Here is a 6,000-nt window from a genome sequence, read left to right on the forward strand (position 1 = left end):
GAGTCGCCACTGCACGCCGGAATCCACCTGCGTGGAGGGGTCAGGCCAAAGGGGGAGACCGGTCCCCGAAACTAGTGGAGGCGGGAAACGACCCTCAGCTGGAAACCGTAGGCTGTGACATTTTATGTGGCGCAGCCCCTCGCTACACCCGCTAGGACGGCACCACATAGGGTCAGGGAAACTGGGGCCAAGTTTACCAAGAGGAGGCCCGAGGCAGCCGGACAGAAGCGTGGTCACTGGTGGGGTAAGAAAGGCCAGAGAAAGGACACACAAAGGGGGTCCTGTGAAGCGCTCCAAAGTTATCTGGAAGTTGGCCGAGCCCCTCACCTGGTGAGCACAGTACGACGTGGGAAGTCGTTACCTGCAGAAGTGGTCTGGATAATAAGAACTGTGAGTAAAGACCCTGGACTGCATCACTGACTCCGTGTCGTTACTGCTGCTGCCCTGCACCATCACCCCCATCCTCCGCATACACTGCCCTGAGGTTATACTCCTCCCGTGGGCAGTTATACTACGCTCTGCTACACCCACAACACCAGCCTCAGCGGTCTGCCCTGCAGCGGCGGTTCACTCTGACCGCAATCCAGGGGTGGCGTAGTCGGACATTTAAACATCAAAACCACATAAATAGTTCCGCCACTGGTTTGACCGCCCTGAGCCATGGAACCGGGTCGCCGCCACGGAGACTACAACCCCCAGCATCCACCAAAAAGTGTCCGGCTCCGGGAGTCCCAAGGCCCAGGGGGCGCGTCAGAACATTTTCATCACCTTCATAATCACTAATGGGACAAGGCAGGGATGTCCTCTGTCCCCTCTCTTATACATCCTAGTGACGGAGCACCTGCTCTCATCAATTCGCCATAACCCCAATATTAGGTGGATTGAGGTGGGAGTCACCAAGTACAAGTGCTCTGCATTTGCTGATGATGTCCTAGTATATATCACTCAATCACATATATCCATCCCTGCTGTTATGGCTGAAATTGATAACTTTGTTACATGGTCAAATTTTAAAATCAATGCAGCGAAGTCTGGGGCCCTCGATGTCTCCCTCCCCAAATCCATACAGGATTCCATCCAGTCCAACTTTCCCTTTGCCTGGCCCTCACAGGGTATCAAATACTTAGGAATTCCTATTCATAGAGACCTCTCCCGTCTATTTTATCTTAATTTTGGGCCCTTTATTGAACAACTCCATACAGACCATGGTTGGCAAGTTAGAACTGTAAGATTCACTACGTGAACCACTGGTGTTTTGTGGAAAAGCACATGTACACTGTGTTCCAAATTATTATGCAAAAAGTGTTTAGGAGTGATAAGGTAAGAATTTTTTTGTTTGTCAGTTAAACTCATTGATGGTGATGTGTGTCAGGGCTCTTTATATCACTGTAAGAAATTGCAGACACCTGTGCTAATTAGTTTGGCCGGTGTGTCCAATGAAAGGCAAGACTACTTAAGAAGGCTGTCCCACATTATTAAGCAGCCTACATTTTCTGCCAAAATGGGAAAGAAAAAAGATGTGTCGGCTGCTGAGAAGCAACAAATTGTGGAGTGTTTAGGTCAAGGCATGACTACAATCAACATTGCCAAGACACTTCATCCTGATCATCGCACAATCAAGAAGTATGTAGCTGATTCACAGTACACACGTGTGCGTGCTGATAAGGGAAAATTGAGGACTCTTTCCTACAGGCAATTACATCAGGTTAAAAGAGCTGCGGCAAAAAAGCCTTGTCATAGCAGCAGACAAGTTTTTGAAGCTGCTGGTGCCTCCAACGTCCCCCGAACAACAAGATGCAGGGTCCTTCAGAGGTTTGCAGCTGTGAGTAAGCTATCCTGTCGACCTCCTCTATCCACTGCACACAAGCAGTAACGGCTCCAGTGGGCCAAACAATACATGAAATCTGACTTCAAAACTGTTTTGTTCACCGATGAGTGCCGTGCAACGCTCGATGGTGCAGATGGATGGAGTGGAGGATGGCTGGTTGATGGACACCCATGCAAACACGGCTACGGCGCCAACAAGGAGTAGGTGGAGTAATGTTTTGGGCTGGAATCATGGGGAGAGAGATTGTCGGCCCCTTTAGGATCCCTGAAGGGGTAAAGATGAACTCCATAATGTATGTGGAGTTTCTCAAACAGCACTTCCTGCCATGGTTCAAGAAGAAGAACCGTGTATTCCGCAGCAAGATCATTTTCATGCATGATAATGCACCGTCTCATGCTGCACATAACACATCTGCATCTCTGGATGATATGGGCATAAAAGGGGACAAACTTATGGTGTGACCCCCATGCTCCCTTGACCTCAACCCCATTGAGAACCTCTGGAGCATCATCAAAAGGAGTGTCTATGATGGCGGGAGGCAGTTCACATCTAAGCAACAGCTCTGGGAGGGTATTCTGTCCTCATGCAAAACAATTGAAGCAGAAACCATCCAAAACCTGACAAATTCAATGGACGAGAGAGTTTCAGAAGCTCCTTTCGAACAAGGGGTCCTATGTGCAAACGTAACATCACCTAGAATTAAGTTTTGAGTTGAAAACTGTTTGATTTCAGTTTGTAATAACCTGCTAATGCTTATAGTTTCAAAAATGACCATTTTTTTGTTCTTAATTAAAATGAAAAGGTTGATCGAAGAGTGTGGGGGATCTAAGAGTGTGGCAACCCAGTATTCAGGATTATTTCGAATTCTGACAATCTGAGGGTCATGTTGCAGGTAGTGCAGCAAGAAGGCACTCAAGTGTCTTGCGCATCTAGGAGCCCCAAAATTATTTTCTGGGCTAGATGCAGCTAAAAATTATTATTAATTTGAAAGCTGGTGGAGCTTAGTATAGATGGCCTAATAGAATCAGTACTGCAAACTGCCACAAGGCCCAAATTATTTTCCAGCCAAGATACAGATAAACATGATTAGTAATTTTAAATCTGGTGGAGTTTAGTATAGATGGCCTAATAGAATCAGTACTGCAAACTGCAACAAGGCCCAAATTATTTTCCAGCCAAGATACAGATAAACATGATTAGTAATTTTAAATCTGGTGGAGTTTAGTATAGATGGCCTAATAGAATCAGTACTGCAAACTGCCACAAGGCCCAAATTATTTTCCAGCCAAGATACAGATAAACATGATTAGTAATTTTAAATCTGGTGGAGTTTAGTATAGATGGCCTAATAGAATCAGTACTGCAAACTGCAACAAGGCCCAAATTATTTTCCAGCCAAGATACAGATAAACATGATTAGTAATTTTAAATCTGGTGGAGTTTAGTATAGATGGCCTAATAGAATCTGTACTGCAAACTGCTACAAGGCCCAAATTATTTTCCAGCCAAGATACAGATAAACATGATTAGTAATTTGAAATCTGGTGGAGTTTAGTATAGATGGCCTAATAGAATCAGTACTGCAAACTGCAACAAGGCCCAAATTATTTTCCAGGCAAGATACAGATAAACATGATTAGTAATTTTAAATCTGGTGGAGTTTAGTATATATATGTTTCTGTTACGTTTTGAGTGCTGAACACTTGACGGTCCCACGGTTGGCAAGTTGGAACTGTGAGATTCACTACGTGCACCACTAGTGTTTTGTGGAAAAGCACATGCAAGATGCTGCAACAGTCTCTGCTGATACTCCTGCATGTGTGTATCTCTTTCTATGGCAGGAATAATTTCTGCAAATGTACTTTTGTACCGGGGATCTAACAGTGTGGCAACCCAGTAGTCAGGATTATTTCTAATTCTCACAATTCGAGGGTCATGTTGCAGGTAGTGCAGCAAGAAGGCACTCATGTGTCTTGCGCATCCAGGAGCACCAAGTCCCTGTTGTGTTGGAGGCGAGGTAACAATCATGCTTCCTTCCTCTGCCCTCTCCCCCCAACCTCGCACAACAGAAATGTTATCAAGGTCTCTCTCATCTGATGAGTCTTCCATCAGTTCGTCCTCCACTTCTTCCTGGGCTCCTTCATGATTTGCCTCACCTCTGGATCTCGTTGGCCCAGGCTATACGTCAGAACATATTGCACCAGGGCTTGTCGGTGCTGCCACAGTCGCTGCAACATGTGCAGAGTTGAATTCCACCGGGTAGGCACATCGCATTTTAGCCAGTGAAGTGTCAGGCCCAACGACTTCTGTAGAGATGTAAGTCGCTGAGCTGCGGGATGCGAACTGCGGAAGTGAGCACACAGCGACTGTGCCCTCTGCAGAAGGCCATCTAGTCCGGGATAGTGGGCTAAAAATTGCTGGGCAACCAGGTTCAACACGTGAGCCATACAAGGCACGTGTGTGATATTGCCCCGGCGAAGGGCCGCACCCAGGTTTGCAGCATTGTCGCACAGGTCATTCCCTGGTTTCAGGTCCAGTGGAGACAACCATTCATGAAACTGGTTCTCCAGAGCTGACCACAGCTCCTCAGCTGTGTGACTCACATTTCCCAGACATTTCAAAGTAAAAACCGCCTGATGACGTTGAGCCCTGCTGCAAGCATAGTAAGGAGGTGTGCAGGATCCCTTCTGCACAGTTAGAAAGCTTGTGGCATGACCAGACAGGCTTTGGGTGCAGGTGGAGGGCCGAGAGGAGGTTGAGGAGGCAGAAGCAGTGGAGGAACTTCGAGATAAAGAGGATTGACGCACAACTCGTGGGGACGGCAAGACTTGGACAGCAGCCCCTTGTCCTGCTGTCGCCATAGTCACCCAGTGCCCAATCAGCGACATGTAACGCCCCTGTCCATGCCTACTCGTCCAAGTGTCTGTGGTGAAATGCACCCTGTCACACACAGAGTTTCTCAAAGAAGCGGTGATGTTGTGTGCGACATGCTGGTGGAGCGCAGGCACACCTTTCTTTGAGAAGCAGTGCCGACTGGGCATCTGGTACTGGGGCACTGCGACGGACATAAGTTCTCGAAAATCCTCTGTGTCCACCAGGCGGAAAGGCAGCATTTCTGTAGCCAAGTGCTTGCAGATGGTGAAATTCAACCTCTTAGCTTTCTCATGGCTAGGAGGAAATGTTCTTTTACTTGTCCACATCTGAGGGACCGAGGGCTGGCTGTTGTGCTTAGACGGGGTTGAGAAGGGTGTCCCCGGCAAACTGCCGGTCTGTGAGGAAGATGCAGGCGGACATGTTAGGTTGCCTTGATCCAAAGGTGGTGCTATCGATGTCGGACAGCGCTGAACACCAGCTGGTGTTTCCACCTCCAAAGAAAATGATAACCTGCCAATCACGCTGGCTGTTGGGGGTAAAGAAGTGGCAGGTCTGCGTCCCAAAACAGGTGTGACTGCTGTCCCCCCAGTCACAGAGGATGAAGAGGCCACGGATGCACAAGATGTGGCAGACGGTGGTTGGCCCGCCGGCTAGGCCGCATTGTAGCACAGTGAGCTTCCCACTGCAACTTATGCTTCATATCCATGTGCCGGTTCATGCATGAAGTACTCAAACTATGTATTTTTTGGCCTCTACTTAGCTTTTGCTGACAAATGTTACAGATAACACGAGTTGGGTCATCCTTATCGATCTGAAAAAATGCCCAGGCTATGCAAGGCTTAGCACCCATGCAACCTGAAGAGCCACCACGACTTGTGGTCAGAGGCAGAGTTGTGTTTGAGGATGCAGTTGTTGACGTGCTTCCAGTACTACGTCTCTGTCCAGGAAGGCGCAACCTGATCTCGTCGTCACTAGCATCCTCCTCCACCTCCTCTGCTGACCTCATCGGCTGGCTGACTTTGGGTTGACAGTAAGTGGGATCTCCAACCTCGTCATCATCACCCTGTGTGTTATCACACCCATCGTCCTCAGAGCCAACCTCTTCCTGCCCTGACAAAAAACTCAAGTTGTCGCTCCAATCAGGTATTTGAGTCTCATCATCGTCTTCCTCATTGTCTCCACCAACAGGAGTTACAGTTTGGGAACGAGGGTCTACATTATGGTCAGAACCTTCTGCGTCTGGTCCTGGATCCGACTCATAAAGATTCTGGGCATCAGTGCAGATCATTTCCTCGTCT

This window comes from Phyllobates terribilis, unplaced genomic scaffold (assembly GCF_046119375.1).
Source record: "Phyllobates terribilis strain yellow unplaced genomic scaffold, ASM4611937v1 Scaffold_1__5_contigs__length_1240528914, whole genome shotgun sequence".
In the NCBI taxonomy this organism is placed as follows: Eukaryota; Metazoa; Chordata; class Amphibia; order Anura; family Dendrobatidae; genus Phyllobates; species Phyllobates terribilis.